This window comes from Dioscorea cayenensis, chromosome 19 (genome assembly GCF_009730915.1).
Source record: "Dioscorea cayenensis subsp. rotundata cultivar TDr96_F1 chromosome 19, TDr96_F1_v2_PseudoChromosome.rev07_lg8_w22 25.fasta, whole genome shotgun sequence".
NCBI classification, from domain to species: domain Eukaryota; kingdom Viridiplantae; phylum Streptophyta; class Magnoliopsida; order Dioscoreales; family Dioscoreaceae; genus Dioscorea; species Dioscorea cayenensis.
This window is the reverse complement of record NC_052489.1, coordinates 9596983-9615478: the sequence shown is the minus strand read 5'-3', so window position 1 is coordinate 9615478 and position 18496 is coordinate 9596983. Positions and strand designations below refer to the sequence as shown.

Here is an 18496-nt window from a genome sequence, read left to right as displayed (position 1 = left end):
GTGGAAATTGCCCACACCCGTGCGCCTCATTACAAGAGAGCCACAGGGGCGCACACACGACCCTGTGCGCTCTCGGGAAAACACTCTTTCGACTCTGGATGCTCTTGCACGGGCTTGTGGAAAATACCCACGCCCGTGCGCCCGACCCACAAGGGCAGCCGCACGCCCCTGTGGCTTCCCTGAACATTTGAGAAAATTGCCAAGTTTTCTACACGCCCGTGCGGAAATTCCGCACGGGCGTAGACATTCACATGCCCAACTCACAGGGGCAGCCACACGCCCCTGTGTTTTCTCTGGATGGAGAGAACTCCTCTGTAGCATTTCGCACGGGCGTGTGGAAATTACCCACGCCCGTGTGTGGTTCACAAGGTCGCCCACAGGGGCAAGTTCACACCCCTGTGTGCTCTCGGGATAATCCGCCCAACTCTGCAGGAATTCATACGCCCGTGCGGAAATTACCCACGGGCGTGTGACAGTCACATGGTCGTTTACAGGGGCAGCACGCCCATGTGCCTTCTCTGGATGAGCTCACAATACAATTCCACAGGCGTGTGGAAATTTCACACGCCCGTACATTTTCACTGGATGCCTTAGAAAAACCTGCAGGCTCTGCAGAAAGTTTCTGAACATGTTTACACACTCAGAGCCTGCCCTAGTATGCGAGTTTTACCAAAGAAAAACATCGAATAAAGCTCAAACGACATAATTTTGCTAATTCCACATGAAAACACACGGTGAATATTCAAAGTTCGCAAGAAAATCTCAGCACAAGCTTCTAAAAATCAAGACACCAATACTTAACAATTTATTCATGCAAACAAACTAAACTAGAAGATAAGAAAACAGTAAACACTTGGGTTGCCTCCCAAGAAGCGCTTGTTTAACGTCACTAAGCTTGACGTACCTTGTCCTACCTCACGGGGGTTCATGAATGAAAGTTGTCCTCTTACCCATGGCTTGAAAGCATGATGTGCAAAGTCTCTTAAGGATAGAAGGTGAATTATCGGGCTTGGGAGCACCTAGCAATGGTTCATCCAACTCCTTCCGTTCAGGGACGTCTCTAACAGCCTTGGAGTATTTCCGGTGGCGTTTCCTAGCCCTCTTCATTTTCTGGAGCATCTTCTTCAAGATCCCCGGGGTAGATGGTACTTCTACCGTCGATCCAAGCATCATTACATCTTCATGTCACTCCTCTTGGTCGAACAAACCTTCATACTGATCCGGATTGAACATTTCCTGCATGTATTCATCAACAATCTCATCAGTAGTGTCTAGAAAGTATAAAGTGTCATCGAAATCAAGGGAATGCCGCATGGCTTCAGTAAGGCGGTATGTGAGCTTGTCATCCCAAACTCTCAATGTGAGCTTTCCGCCATCCATGTCAATCAATGCTTTGGAAGTCTGCAAGAACGGTCTCCTAAGTATCAAGGGTACATCCGCATCCTCATCGACATCTAGCACTACAAAGTCAACCGGAAAAATATACTTGTCCACCTTGACAAGCACGTCTTCATTGATGCCTCTCAGATGTCGCACTGTTCGGTCCGCTAGTTGCAAAGTCATCCAAGTAGGCCTAGGCTCGCCCAAGCCTAGCTTTTGAAAGAAAGTGTATAGCATGACGTTGATACTAGCCCCTGAGTCCGCCAATGCCATTTCCTCACCTAAATTCCCAATATTACACGGAATAATGAAGCTTCCCGGGTCTTTCTTCTTGTTCGGCATGTTCTTTTGCAATACCGCCGAGCATGAAGCATCTAAAATCACTGAAGCACTTTCCTCCAACTTCCTCTTGTTAGTCAACAAGTCTTTCAAGAACTTCGCATACTTAGGCATTTGGGTCAATGCCTCAACAAAAGGAATATTGATGTGGAGCTTCTTGAACAAACTCAGGAACTTCTTGTATTGTTCATCCCCTTGGTCATTTTTCAATCTAGAAGGATAGGGGATTCTTGGCTTCAAAGGTGGGGGTGCTACCTTTTTCTCTTTGCTCGTCCCCTCTTCTACCTCTATAACCTCGGGTGTGTCTTCTTTTGGTTTCTCACTCAGAAGCCTACCTTCAATCTCATGACCACTTCTCAAAGTGATCGCCTTCACATGCTCTCTAGGGTTGGTCTCTATATTGCTCGGCAAGCTTCCATGTGGCCTTTCAGAGAGAAACTTCGCAATTTGCCCCACCTGATTTTCAAGGTTATGCAAAGAAGCGGTGTGGTTGCGAAGTGTAGCCTCGACTGATTCAAACCTTGTATTTGTAGATTACACAAATCTAGCCAAGTGCTTCTTTAAGTCAGTCATTCGGGTTTCCAAACCTGAGTCTCTGTTTTCCACCTGAGGGGCTTGTTGTTGTTGTTGTTGGAAACCTGGTGGCCCCATGGCCTTTTGTGGACCCTGAGTACTCCATGAGAAATTGGGATGATTCTTCCAACCCGAATTGTAGGTATTGCTATATGGGCTTCCTTGAGGTCTCATGCCATTGCCTACAAAATCAACGTTCTCCACCGAAGAAACATCACCGATAGAGATCGGGCAATCAGAGGGAGCATGTCCTCCACCACACCCATTGCAATTAGTCACGGCCGCTACTCTATTTGAAGTTAGAAGATCTAACTTCTTACTCAAACTCTCCACTTGAGCCGCCAATGAAGTTACCGCATCTATTTCATGGAGACTGGCCACTTTTTTCTTCTCACTAGCGTTCCATTGGTAGCTGTTTAACCCCATTTCTTCAATTAACTGCCGAGCCTCATCGGGGGTCTTGTTACTTAAGGTAGCTCTTGTTGCCACATCCAAGAGTTGCCTTGTACTCTGGTTCAAACCATTATAAAAAGTTTGAACAATCATCCACTCCGGGAATCCGTGTTGCGGGCACTTTCTCAGGAGCTCCTTGAACCTTTCCCATGTCTCAAATAGAGACTCCAATTCCAACTGAACAAAGGATGAGATCTCATTCCTAAGCTTTGCAGATTTTCTGGGAGGAAAATAACGGGCAAGAAAAGCTTCTACCATCTCCTCCCATGTGGTAATCGATGCTCTAGGTAATGAGTGTAGCGACTGCTTCGCTCTCCCCTTTAGGGAAAATGCGAAGGCTCTCAACTTGATGGCATCATCCGTCACTCCGTTTATCTTCAGCATATCACACACCTTGAGAAAACTCTCTATATGACTGTTTGGATCCTCATCGGCCAAACCGTTGAACTGTGCGGATTGCTGCAACATGTGGATAAATGCCGGCTTCAACTCAAAGTTCTGAGCTGTAATCGGGGGATGCACAATACTTGATTCTGTCCCCAACACTGAAGGTCTGGCATAATCGGATAATGTTCGCTATTGCTCGTTCTGTTCTGCCATGTTTTCAGATCCTTCCACTTATAAATCAGCTAAATTAGACTGTTCTTGCACAGGCTCTTTCCCTTTTTTTTAAGTGTATGTTCAAGCTCAGGATCTCCTTCAACCAATATTGAGGGATTCACTCGGGTCATAACCTGGAGCTACACCCAAAAAGAAAGAAAAGAAAGCAGAACGATGATAGAATAAGAAGATAGGAAATAGAATGTATGGTGAAATAGCTAAGAAAAATAAAGTGCAAAGTATCTCTAAACGCCTACTCCCCAGCAACGGCGCCAAAAACTTGACAAGGTCCCCTTGCGTATATCCCGCAAGTGCACGGGTTTGTCGAAGTAATAATCTCGGATGAGCGGGTATCGAATCCACATGGAGTAAGGAATAAAAACACTTAATCCGCTTCTTAGATATGTGAAAAATCAATAGTGATAAGTGTGACAATGATTCAATTCTCAAAAGTAAAATCAACAAGTAAGAGAGCACGAGTAAAAGAGAAGGTCAGGCAATCGATAAAGTGGGGTACTTGGATGATGCTCCACCTAGGACGATCGCTTCAAGTGCAAGAACCCTCTGTTATGCTTCCTAATCAATGCAATAGTGAGTCGTGGAAATCCTTCATTACATAGTCCTAAATCTAAGGTCAACTATGTCTAACTCTATACATGTCCTGGAGGAGAAATCGAACAATCTCAACACCTCACACTCGCATAGAGTTGCAATGAGCTCTAGGGATTCCAAGTGATAAATCTCTTCCTAATTATAGACCTAACCCTTTGGTCCAGGTGGAAGGTCTCTAACCACGATTAAGCCCAAGATACTAAGATCACCTCAACGCTTCACTCCGTTACACTCACAACTAAGCCCCAGCGGAGGGTCATCCCTTAGACCATTCACTCTATTATGGCCGCAAAGAACTCGAGGAATGGAGGTAGAATCTATCACGTTGGAGGGGAAAGGGGGCGCTCCTGTACCTCTTGACTCACCCTCTCAACTCTCTCCAACCTAGCTTTGTCTAACACTCGTGGTGTGTCACTCACTCACAAGGTTACCAACAAGAACTCTCAACCCTAGTGTCACTCTAGGGGAAATGTTCATACAATCAAGCATTCAAGGTTGGAACTCACAATAAACAACAATTAATTGAAAGCATAATAAAGAGATTCAATGAAATGAATACATCCTGGGGTTCACAAATACCCAAGTACCCACTAGGGGTTTAGCTCTCCATGGAGCTAAATACAATCAAAGAAATAGAATGTAAAAGCAATGAATCCATAGAAAAACCCCCTCATTGGTCGTGTCGATGGTCTTATGGAGAGTGCTCTACTCGTCGCAAGGGATCCTTTGTCCGGCCTAGGATACACCTCGCCGGATCGGTGCCGATGAAAGCTCTCCCAATAACCTTCTTCCAAATGATGCGCGATGTCGGAGCCATAGAACCTCTCCAAAAACCTAGCCAATACCCCTCAAAACCCTAGCCAAAGCCCTCTCTCAAGTTGGGGAAAAGATGCAGAAAAGAATGCTGAAATCGGGGCTGAATCGGCTTTAAATAGGGCTTGAGTCGGGCGACTACACGGGCCTGTGGATTTTTCACACGCCCATGTGAAATTTCCACACGAGCGTGGATAATTTCCACACGCCCATGTGGATTCTCTGAATTCCTGTTTTCTCGGCCGGTTGTGAACAGTGCTGCTACAGTACCTTGCTGCATTGTTCTACTGCAGTATCCGTCCTGGATAGCTACCCGAATCCATGCTTTCATCGGGGTAACGCAAACGGGCACACGTTCACGTCGTGGATCACTTGCTTCTTTAATGATAGATAAGTTGGTGGAGCTCTTGTTCTATGTGCATAAGTCGGAATGCTCGAGTGTGACTGCCCTTGTGCCTCTCCAAATGGATGTGCCAACTATAATACGAGGAGGTTGGCACACACTCTAGCATCTCACACCTGACCTATGTCTTCGCGTTTGAACCTTAGCAAGATTTCCTCCAAAATCGGTGCATTACGATCCACATTGGCTTCTTTCCTTCATACTCAGCCTCACAACCCTACCTGCACGAAAGTAACATAAAAACACACATATTAGTGTATAAACCCGAGAAAAGTAATGCTCAACATAAGGAATGAACGCTTCGCATTCATATCGCACAAGCACTTATCATTAGGCAACCCATAAACATTCTTCTTCTATGCAAAAGACTCTAAACTCCTATGGTTTAGATGCCCAAACCGCCGATGCCATAGCTCAGATGTGTTATGCTTGTTGACAGCGAATTTCAACCCCTCTATTCTTGTGAGATCTAGTAGAAACATGTTGTTGTTTAATCTTGGTATTTCAACTACCTGTTCCCCTGTGTGATCATCATTAATAACACATTTTTTCTTCTAAAAAATAATTGAACACCCCTTTATAAGGAATTGCCTAACACTGAGTAAGTTGTGAGTTAACCCCGAAACTAGTTTTACTCCTTGGAGTTGCTTGAGCTCGCCATTCTTCATGAAAATGGTGACTGTTCTGACTCCAAGCACCTTCATCTCCTTATCATTTCCAAGACGGACAGTTACATTTATGATTCATCAAAACTAGTAAACAATCTCCTCTCACCCGTCATGTTATTTGAGCATCTCAAGTCCACCAACCAAACTGAAGGCATTATTGATATCTCATTCCTCCCCCCACAAGTGAGGCTCCCTTCTCTACCAATTTGTATCTCTCCAGACACCCTACCTTTTTATGACCATATTTTTACATTAAAAACACTAAACGTTGGCTTTAAAGTCACAACCTTCGCCTCTTGACCATCTGCCTCTTCCTCTCCCTCGAAAGAGCCTCTCCTACGACCACTGGTTTGACTCCAGCCAGTAGATGAACTAGAATTCCATTCTCCTTGGCATGAGACACTGAACTATCATCCTTCACATGTATAGCTTTCTTGTTGATCTTGCCTGAAGATCTATTGACTCTGATCTTGTAGGCTTGTAGGGACCTGTTGAGCTTATCAAGAGTGAGCTGACAACGCCCCTTGCATGTGTCCCGCAAGTGCACGGGTTTGTCGAAGTAATAAAATCCCAGGTGAGTGGGTATCATATCCACAGGGAGTAGGGAGTAAAAAATATACTTAAATTGTTTCTTAACTAGTGAAGTATGAATAGTGATTTGTGTGACAAGATGTAATGCAAACAAAAGTAAGAGAGACAAGAGAGAGATCAAGTAAAGGAGAGATAAGGCAATCGATATAAATGGGGTACTCGGATATTGATCCGCCTAGGACAATTATTTCAAGTGCAAAAACACTCTAATATGCTTCCTAACTAGTGCATTAATGAGTTGTGGAGATCCTTTAATACATGGTCCCAAATCTAAGGTCAACCATGCCTAACCCTATACATGTCCTGGAGGAGAAATTGAGCAATCTCTCAACCTCGCACTCGTATAGAATTGCAATGAGTTCTAGGGATTTCAAGTGATAAATCCTCTTCCTATATTTAGACTTAACCCTTTGGTCCAGGCGGAAAGTCCCGATGATTGCCTTGAAGTTCTAACCCTAATTCCCGATAGAGACTTCGCAATTTGGCCCACTTGATTCTCAAGGTTGTGCAAAGAAGCGGTGTGGTTGTGAAGTGTAGCCTTAACTGATTGAAACCTTGTATCTGATGATTGCACGAATCTAGTCAAGGCCTTCTCCAAATCGGTCATCCGGATCTCTAAACCTGAAACTCAATTCTCCATGTCTGGGGCTTGTTCTTGGAAACTGATAAGTGCTTGAGTAGGCATATTTTTATATATATTTTACATGCATTGAGCATCATTTTAACCATGATTTATGTCTCATACTGTGTATTTTAGTATTCTTTTATGCATATAGGTTGTGAATGCCTTGAAGAGTAAACAGAAAGCAAAGATAGGCTATAAAGACACAATGTTGGGAGTTCTTGTTCAATTCAAGGACCAAGACACGAGAGGATTTCATTAACGTGGAGATGTGTGCCAACTTCCAAGAGGATTCCAGTCAATTCACTAGGTGGAAGGACACAAAGGCGGCCACATCTTCATGTTCCTTCTCTTTATGAAGATTACAAGACCTTTCAAAGATGCGTCGATGAAAAAAAGTCTTATAACCTACCACATGGACGTGTGCCCGGACATGTGGCCTCAAGAGAAGAGTGTTTGGATTTCGTTTTGTGAAAAGTACTGTAGTAAAACACTATAGCAATTTCACTGTAGTAGCTGTAGCAAAAATTACTGTTCACGTGCCCGCGTGGGAATTCCTGCAGCCCACACGGGTGCATGGAAAATCCACATGGGCGCGTGGGGGCACGTGACAGGCACAGTTTTGGGCTATAAATAGGTCGTTTGTCCTATTCTTTGACATCTTTTGTCCGGCTCTTGAGGGGTGAGACTGCTAGAGTTTGGAGAGAAGGTCTTTGCGGCTTAGGAGGTGCTTTGTTACCAACTTTGATCGATTCCTCCTCCGTCATAGCATCAAGGAAGCCACTGGTGAACCTAGCTTTGGAGAGGGTCCTTCAAGACGTCAAAGCTCTACATCGAGGCCATCAGTTCATATATAAGGGTGTTTATTTCTATGGTTCTAATGTACTTTCATTCATTGATGGTGTGTTTTGTATGTTGCTCCATGGAGAATTAAAACCCTAGAGGGTATTTGGGCATGTGAACCCTAGGATTCTCATCTTGTGTGGATTTGCTTTGTGTTTCTAATTAATCCAAGTTTGATTAAGTTTCATTCTTGATTGTTTAATGCTTGCTTGCCTTATTGATCTTGTGGTTATTTGGTTTGCATGATTTGTAGCCTTGGTGGGAGAGAGATCTCCATTAGGGTTAGAACCTCAAGATTGAAGAGGGTTGAGAGGGTGAGTCATGAGATAGTGAAGTATCCCCTTTCCCCTCCGATTGGTGTATTCTATCTCCATTCCCTAAACTCTATGCAACCATATTTGGTGGGAGGCGTGAGATTGCTCGATTTTTTCACCAGGACCTTGTAGGGGTTTAGGATCCTTCGTCAGGAATTAGGGTTGGATCAATCTTTAGGAATCGGTTACACCTTTCGGAATCCCTAGAGTGCTTTGCGGTCATATGTGGTGTGAGGTGTTGAGATTGAGCGATTTTTCCACAAGGGACCTCGTAGGGGGCTAGTATCGGTGATCTGGAGACAGATCCGATTATATTTGGATTTCCACGACTTAACTTACTCATCATAGAAACACTTTGCATATCTGGTACCTAATACCTGAATCCTAGGGGGAGCATTGCCCGAATACCCCACTTTTACTGATTGAGATTCTTCTCCATTTCACCCTTACATATTTGTCTCCGGTATTCATTTCTTCGCACATTAGATCACCACACCTTTCCATTTATCATTAGGCTAGAAAGCAAAGAAGAACTTAGTACTAGTAGCCCTGTTCCCTGTGGATTTGACTACCCGACTCACCGGGTAATTATTACTTTGACACCCATGCATTTGCGGTTTACACGCATATTCGGACGTGTTAGAAACCCGGTGGCCCTATGGCCTTTTGTGGAACTTGGTTACTCCATGAGAAATTGGGATGATTCTTCCAACCCGGATTGTAGGTGTTGCTATATGGATTCCCTTGATTTCTCATCACATTACCCACAAAATCCACATTCTCAACTGAAGATGCATCACCAATGGAAATTGGGCAATCGGAGGGAGCATGCCCTCCACCACACCCGGTGCAAGTAGTCACGGCCGCCACTCTATTCGAAGTTAAAACATCTAACTTCTTACTCAATGATTCCACTTGAGCCGCCAATGAAGTTACTACATCTATCTTATGGATCCCATCCACCTTTTTCTTCTCCCTAGCATTCCATTGGTAGCTATTTAACCCCATTTCTTCAATTAATTGACGGGCCTCACCAAGGGTCTTGCTACCTAAGGTATCTCCTGCCGCCGCATCTAAGAGTTGCCTTATACTCGGATTCAACCCATTGTAAAAGGCTTGAACAATCATCCACTCTGGGAATCCGTGTTGCGGGCACTTTCTCAGGAGCTCCTTGAACCTTTCCCACGTCACAAATAGAGACTCCAATTCCAACTGTACAAAGGACGAGATCTCATTCCTAAGCTTTGTAGATTTTCTGGGAGGGAAATATCGGGTAAGAAAAGCTTCTACCATCTCCTCCCATGTGGTAATTGATGATCTAGGTAATGAGTGTAGCCACTGCTTCACTCTCCCTTTTAAGGAAAATGGGAAGGCTCTCAACTTGATGGCATCATCCGTCACCCTGTTTATCTTGACCATATTACACACCTCGAGAAAATTTTCTATTTGACTGTTTGTATCCTCATCGGCCAAACCATTGAACTGTGCAGATTGCTTCAACATGTGGATGAATACCGGCTTCAGTTCGAAGTTCTGAGCTATAATTGGGGGATGCAAAATACTTGATTGTGTCCCCAATACTAAAGGCCAGCATAATCAGATAATGTCCTCTGTTGCTCATTTTGTTCCACCATATTATCCGACCCTTCAACTTCCAAATCAGCTAGATTAGACTATTCTTATACAGGTTCTTTCTCTTTTCTTCTAAGTGTAAATTCGAGCTCAGGGTCTTCTTCAATTAATATTGAAAGGTTCCCTTGGGTCATGAACCTGGAGATGCACAAAAAGAAAGAAAAAAAATCAGAACGATGATAGAATAGAAGATGTGAAATAGAATGAATAAATGAATAGCTAAGAAAACAAAGTGTAAAGTATCTCTAAACGCCTATTCCCCGGCAACGGTGCCAAAAACATGACAACGCCCCTTGTGTGTATCCCGCAAGTACACAGGTTTGTCGAAGTAATAAAATCCTAGGTGAGTGGATATTGTATCCACAGGGAGTAGGGAGTAAAAAAATACTTAAATTGTTTCTTACCTAGGGAAGTATGAATAGTGATTTGTGTGAAAAGATGTAATGCAAACAAAAGTAAGAGAGACAAGAGAGAGAGAGAGAGCAAGTAAAGGAGAGAGAAGGCAATCGATATAAATGGGGTACTCGGATATTGATCCGCCTAGGACAATCGTTTTAAGTGCAAAAACCCTCTAATATGCTTCCTAACTAATGTATTAATGAGTCGTGGAGATCCTTTAATACATGGTCCCAAATCTAATGTCAACCATGCCTAACCCTATACATGTCCCGGAGGAGAAATTGAATAATCTCTCAACCTCGCACTCGTATAGAATTACAATAAGTTCTACAGATTCCAAGTGATAAATCCTCTTCTTATATTTAGACTTAACCCTTTGGTCCAGGCGGAAAGTCCCAAGTGACAATTAAGCCCTAGATGACAAAATCACTTCAACGCTTCACTCCATTACACTCGCAACTAAGCCCCAGTGGAAGGTCATCCCTTAGCCCATTCACTCTACTATGACAGCAAAGAACTAGAGGAATTGGAGGTAGAATAAATCACACTTGTAGGGGAAAGGGGACGCTCCGCTACCTCTCGACTCACCCTCTCAATCCTCTCCAATCTAGCTTTATCTAACTCTCATGGTGGGTCACTCACTCACAAAGGTTACCAACAAGAACTCTCAACCCTAGTATCACTCTAATGGAGTATTCATACAATCAATACATTCAAGATTGGAACTCAATAAAAACATCAATTAATGGAAGCATAATAAAAAGGTTCAAAGAAACAATTACATCCTAGGGTTCACAATCCAAGTACCCACTAGGGGATTTAGCTCTCCATGGAGCTAATTACAATGAATGAAATCGAATGTAGAAACAAAGAATCCACAGAAAACCCCCTCGATGGTCATGACGATGGTCTTATGGAGAGTCCTCTACTTGTCCAAGGGTCCCTTTGTCCTGTCTAGGATACACCTCGCCGGATCAGTGCCGACAAAAGCTCTCCCACTAACCTTCTTCCAAACGGAGCGCGATGTCGGAGCCATAGAACCTCTCCCAATCCCTAGCCAATACTTCTCAAAACCCTAGCCACAGCCCTCTCTTAAGTTGGGGAAAGATGGAGAAAAGAATCCTGAAATCGGAGCTGAAATTGACCTTAAATAGGGCTAGAATTGGGAATCCACACACCCATGTGAATATTTCACAAGACCTGTATGGAATTAACGCACAGGCGTGTGGAATTTCCACATGCCCGTGTGGCTTCTCTGGATAACTCCTTCTTCGGCCGGCTGTAAATAGTACCTACTACATTATTTTCTGCGGTGTTGCTACAGTGCTCTGCTGCAGTGCCTGTCCGAAACACTCCTGAAACCATGCTTTCATTAAGGTAATGTAAACGGGCACACGTTTACGTTGTAGATCGCTTTGCTTCTTCAATGAACGGCCATGTTGGTGGAGATCTTGTTACACATCCACAAGACCGCAATACTTAGAATGTGACTATCTCTATGCCCCTCCAAATCATTGTGCTAGCTTGAATACAAGGAGGGTGGCACACATTCTAGCATCTTGAACCCGACTTATGTCTTCACGTTTGAACCTTCTCAAGATTTCTGCCAAATAGTGCACTCACGATCTACATTAGCTTCTTTCTATAAGATTTGGCTTCACAACCCTATATGCATGAAAGTAACATAAATACACACATATTAGCATTAAAACCCGATAAAAGTAATGCTCATCATAAGGAAAGAACACTTCGTATTCTTATCACACAAGCACTTATCATGAGCTTTAAGAGATCTCTTGACTCCTTTATCCTGATGCCCACATAGTCAAATTTTGGCGCCAAGCTTCGCAACACCTTGGACACCACCTCAACTTTAGAGAGCTTATGCCAAGCCCTCTTACCTGGTTGATAATTGTTATAACTCTTGCATAATAATTTTGAATACTCTCACCATCCTCCATTTGCAATGTTTCAAAGCTCTGTCTAAGTGCCTACTTCCTTACAATCGTCATCTTTGAAGATCCTTGGTATTGCTTCTTAACTATTTCCCAAGCTTCATGTGCCATCTCAGCCTCAGCTATCCTGTCAAGTATTGGTCCATCTACTACTTGTTGAATGAGGCACAGAGCTTTTACATCCTTCTTCTTTCCCTTAGCTTCACTTCATCTTCTCCATCAGCCATTCCCTTCTCAACCAGCTCCCAGAGCTCTTGTGACTGAAACATGGTCTTCATTCTCAAGCTTCATCTTCCATAGTCTTCACCTTTGAAGACTGGTACACAGGGCTGTGTGAGGCTTACCGAACTATTAGCCACCATGGACACCAAGGCTTCGATAACACACTATTAAGGATCCCGCCGCTGGTAACACCTGAAAATACTCAGATGAAGAAGAAGAAGAAGAAGAAGAAGAAGAAGAAGAAGAAGAAGAAGAAGAAGAAGAAATAAAAGAGTTGTAGAGTAAAAGCAAAGTGTTTCTAGTCAACAATGAAGAAAAGCATGTGAGCTCGTTTGACTATCATAGTAACCAATGAGCATGGTGCTTTTGCATTCATTATATATTCAAAAGTATTCTACTGAAAAGTAAAGACAAACTTTTTAATCCCATTGGTTAACTTACTCCATTAACTAAGACCTCATTGGCCTATTTCCTTAAACCAAATACTATATTTTAATCCTAGTACAGTGGACACCATCATTCACCATTCTGTGATCATGCCCATCTACTCGCTCCCATGCTTGAGTGCAGAGAGCCACCATCACTCGTGCCTTACTGTTGATGACTGCCCTCTAGTTGTGCACTTCAATCACAGTACAACACTAGCACCAACAATAGTCTTACCCAACTATAAATTTGTAAGTAATTTACTCATTTAGATATGGAGAGATGGTCAAAAAGTTGAGGTATATATATATAGCCAAATATTTGTCTCAAATTTTAGAAAATTAAAAAAAATGGTGTCATAGAGGTGTAGCATTCAAAATCAAGTTCTAATCCATCTTCTTATTAGATTTATACTGAATGGAGATAAATGAATGTAAGTTATCGTAGTTATTAAAATTAACTAAATTTTGCAATGACATAATATGAGATTTTATCAACTTATAATTATCATTATCCTTTCACCGTGAGCTCGTGATGCAATGTTTACATGTTAAACAAATTATACTTAAGAGAACCTATCATGATTATAATTCAATGTACTAGGGAATCAGCATATGATTGATTGAGGTAATAGTTAAAGGTACTTCAAGGCATCATGACATTTAACTTCAGTCAAAAAGGAAGAAAAAATGAGCCAATAAATATGTGCACCGCCAATTTCATATAGAAGAAAAAAAAAAAGGAAATTAATCTACATTATTAAGAACTTGTCACTAGAAACAAGGCATTGCTTGGATGGAGGTTTTTGGAGGTATGGTGAAGGAAGGGTTTTTAAAAACCCATGTGTGGGCCTCACACATTTTTATTATTTAATTCATTTAATTGTTTTGCATGTAAGGCTGTTACGGAAGAGGAAAAGAAACTTTCCTTTTTATTAAATTTTTTTGTTTCTTCTCTTAATTTTTATATCTTATTAGGTTTTCAAACCCTAGCCGCCACCCTTTGTTTCTTCTGATATAGTCTCTCATTTGGACCAAGAAAAAGGGAGAGATCTTGCCTCTTTCCTTTTCTCTTTTTCTTTTTCGTGTGTGGTGCCCTCGGCGAGGACGGAGATAGGCCTCTTCATCAAGGTTGTGTTGTTATCATTAGGAGGTAAGCGTTTTCTTCATAGATCTAGAGCTTCCTAGATCTAGGGTTAAGTGGTGTAATTTATCTCCTAGATCTTGTTGTGGTATTGTTAATGTTTTATTTAGGGATTAAGTGGTCGAATTTTTATTTCCTAGATCTTGTCGTGGCATCGTTTATTGATCTTGATTAGGGTTATATGGTATGCCTAGTGGATTGATTATCTCATATTGATACTGGCCTTTGCACAATGAATTTTTTCAACATTGAATTGCAAGTTTGTTAATGCCTCCATTCATGCTTAATTATTCTTGATTTGATAAGAATAATGTATATATATATATATATAAATGTTTCTTTTAAATTCAGTTTTATTTTACTTCATATTATTATTTTTGAATTAATGTGCTGGATGTGTGTGGCGTCCATTGATTTAGAAAATATATTCATACATATATATATATATATATATATATTAAGTTATGGGTTATGATGTTGTGTTTAGTGTAAAATATGTTGCTTTTTATTAAAATGATGCATATTTTTGTAAACAGAAAGTTCTACAGAATTTTGATGTATTGAATCAAAATGTTTTAGGTTCTGCAGTCCACTCATATATATATATATATATATATATATATATATTATGATTGATTAATTGTTTTAGGTACTATATTTACTTAAGTTATAAGGAATAGTGAAGGTTCTGTAGATAAGTTGTTAAAATATATGTATATATTGGACTATTGAATGTTTTAAGTATTATAATAGTTAGGGTAGGAATTTGATCCACTGTATATTCATGTGTATTGGTAGCATGTTTAGCGTTTTAATACGTTGGAATGTACTCTCAAATATAGTGAGTTTTGTGGAAGCCTAATTTCGTGGTGCTTATAGTTTTGGTGTTAGCTAGTTAGGTAAGTATACCACATATAAATATCAGTATATAGACTTTTGACTTTTGATAAATTGCCATTTTGATTTGTTGACTTAATTATTTTTGGTAATGGTTTACTGTTATTATCATTATTATTATTATTTATTTATTCATTCAATTAAATTTTATTTGATATATATGAAAGTTTTGATCATATACTCTGACTTTTGTGAGCATTTATTTATTTATTTTATCGGATTTATAATAACATATGTTCTAACTCCCGTGAGCTTTTATGAATTTTTTTATATTAATTATTTATTTTTGTAATTATGATGGGGTTAAACCCGGATTTAGGTTGTATTGTTTTTTTTTTAATTATTTTATTTGTTTAATTCCTGAACATTTGCATTTAAGAAGTGCTGAGAAATGCTATAATTGTTTTAATGCTATTTCCAGATTTAAATAAAATTTTTTTTGTTATGTGGAATATTATGTTAGGTGATAGTTGATTATTTGATATAATTGGATTAATTTTTGTTAGAAAAACGGGATCACCGAATTTCAGTATTTTTTTGTGTTGACAATAATTTTGGACATACTGACATATTTTTGTTATAAAAACTCGTAGTCCCCAATTAACTGTGCAATAACCCTGTCACTGGGGGTTAAACACTGACCGTGTCGACACGTACTTCTGACATAGAAACTATAGTTTCGCACCGTTCCGTCGGTGAAGAATAACGGCTTTTGATATTCTAGCTCGGGTCACCGAGGGTAAACCTATGAGTTCCGAAATCTGACTCGGGTCACCGAGTTTAAATAAATGAGTTATGATATTTTGTTTTGGCATTAGTTGTTTGGGGACATATATGCTTGTTATTTTGGTAAAGTAAATCTGTTATGATTTATTTCCGATTTCTAAATTTCACTTAGTTATTTATTCCGCTTTGTTACATTTTGTATGTTTTTTAGAAATTATTGAACATTTTTGTGATCCCGATATTTTTAGTGGTTGCTTACTGGGCTCTTAAGCTCATTAAGTTGTTCTCTCTCTCTTTCAGATCAGGAGTAGGGTTGGGTGGTGGACAGCTTAGCGGGGTCGTTGAGCAAGTCGCTGCCTAGTTATATTTCAAGTTAATAATTTTCACTTGTTATGGACTTAGAACTTTTGTCTTATGTTTAATGTCATATGAGACACTTGTTATTTGTTTTGTGTCATATTTCAGGCATTGTGCCTCTATGTTGTTTTGAAAGTTAATGTCTTTGTTAAAGGTTGTGTTATCTAGTGTGAGACAGGTTTCGAGGCCTTGCGTGCCTACTTGGTCACGACCTTGTAGGTACGCGGCCGTTTGTCAATGCTCCAGGTTCGGGGCTTGACACCATGCTTTGGGAGGGGGTTTTAAGGGGAGGTAAGGGTTGGGAATGGTTGGTGGAGGTTTTAAAACCTCCATTTTTCTCAAGTTTCTCAACCCTCAAAATTGGATGGTTGGGGAGGTCTTAGATTTGGTCTTTTTTTGTTTGACAAAAATACCCTTATGGGTTTCATATAATTCCAAACTTTATGAAGCTTCTATTTTTCAGTTATAGAATGAGAGAAGGCTTCGTTCTTCTTCTACTTTCCTTCTTCATCTTCCACTAGGGTTCCAAAGAACGACGTCGCCGTCGCTGCCTTGGAGCCATCGGAGTTGCTAAACCAACTCGGAGCCGCTGCCGCCACCAATCAAGGTATTTATCTTCAGTTAATCTATTGAATGAGAAATTTTGGCTTTTTTTTCTTGTTATTGAAGTATTTCTAGTTGATTGTTCACTGAGATTAGTTGTTGTGCTCGGAATTTCTTAGCACTAGAGATCATGAACATGTTTTAGGATTGGTTTTTGTTACTTTGATGGAAAAATTCTTTTGTGTGTATGTGTTTTTGGAATTGGTTTTTTTCTGATTCCATGCTATAGTTTGAATGTTTGAGTAGGTGGTTAGTTTGTTGATCAAGGGAATTATTGATGTAAACCAACATTTACATGAAGAAGATATAAATAAGATAGAGAAGATGTAAACTTTCAAACTAAAGATAAATAAGCCAAATTTTTTTTTTCCCTCGAAAATCCATGCTTCTCCTCTCAAAGAAAGGTAGGGGAGGATATTAAGAATGTCTCATAAATATCATGAAAACTATAATGAGAATGGCACTAATGTTCTTATTCTCCAAAGTTATAATCTGAAATTTTTCAAGCAAAAAATATAAAAGCATGTGTGCAATACATGTTTCTCCCATATTCATCTGCACTACAAAAAAAATTAAAAAAAAATATTGTATCTTCACAATTATGATTGCAATTACACCACAAACAATCAAAAATAGGAAAAACAGGATGCACTTGTTAATGGTCACCTAATGAAAACAGTTTTCACAGTTGAGACAGAAAATTGCATGAGAACAAGGAAAGAATAAAATATGTAGAGAAACTTTTGTCTCACTTGTCTACCAATCTCTTTAACCACTTGTGTAGCTTTCTTGATGGAAAACTGAATAATATCTAGCTCATTAACAATGAGGCCCATTTGTTCATTATGCATAATTACACAATCAATGACATTGGAAGACAGGGAAAAAAAACCATTTGTTCATTCTGCATAATTCACGATGATGAGATTGGAGATAAAGCATCCCCTGAAGTTCCAAGTTCTTCTAGGTCGAAGAAGGTTAGAAGATCTTATAGTCATAACGACGATGGCAAGTTTTCTACGCCAATGGAAATGATTTCTAATGCATTTGTTCAATCAACAACGGCAATAGTTGAAGTATCAAAGAATGTGTTGAATGTGACCAACAATATTTTGAATACATTTGGTCAAAACACAAATTCAATTAAAGCGTCCGATGTGTGGGACATGCTTGTGAATTTAGGGTTCTCACAACTTTTTCTAAACATAGCTTACTTATTCCTCATCAATGATCCCAAGATGTTGGAAGGTATAATGGGATGTCCAGATGAACATCGCAAATCTTTGTGGTTGACTTCAATGGGCTATGATCGAGAATTATATGAATGAAAAAAACAAAAGGTAAACATTTAACGTTGGCAAAAATTTTCCTTTTGCATACTTGTGAATATTAGTCATTGTACTAATTATTATCTTCTTATTTGTTACAGGCTTAAACAAGGGTGAAGGTAGACAATCCTGAATTTGACAATATTTTTGTTAATGTCTACAAGTGTGTTTTTTGGCCAATGTTGAAATGGCAAAACCAAGGGGTATTTTTATTTGTTGTAATGGCAGAACAAATTACTTGCAAATGTTGTAATGGCAAAACTAATGGGTATTTTTATTTGTTGTAATGGCAAAACAAATTACTTGCAAATGTTGTAATGGCAAACCCAAGTGGGAGAATTTTCTTACTTTCATCATCTTTGTTGATTCCTAATTGTATTTCTATTCAGTTTGTATTAATAATGCTTAGAGTTGTGTATGATAGTGAATTGTCATATATCACAAATTGCTAGGTTGTCATGTGACTCTATTTTGTTGAACAGACACTGGACATACAAATTGCTAGGTTGTCATATATTACTTGCAAATGTTTTAATGGCAAATTATAATGAGAATTTCTAGGTTGTCATGTGACTCTATTTTGTTGAACATGCACTA

At 40.1% G+C, this 18496-nt stretch overlaps 2 non-coding genes across 2 annotated transcripts; both read left to right on the top strand.

Moving 5' to 3' along the window:
* Positions 1-2848: 2848 nt before the first annotated feature.
* LOC120251001 lies at positions 2849-2955 on the top strand. The gene has a single exon (XR_005533326.1). It is a non-coding gene; the product is annotated as a small nucleolar RNA R71 (small nucleolar RNA).
* A 6394-nt stretch (positions 2956-9349) lies between these two features.
* LOC120250788 lies at positions 9350-9456 on the top strand. Its single transcript, XR_005533125.1, has one exon. It is a non-coding gene; the product is annotated as a small nucleolar RNA R71 (small nucleolar RNA).
* Positions 9457-18496: the final 9040 nt, after the last annotated feature.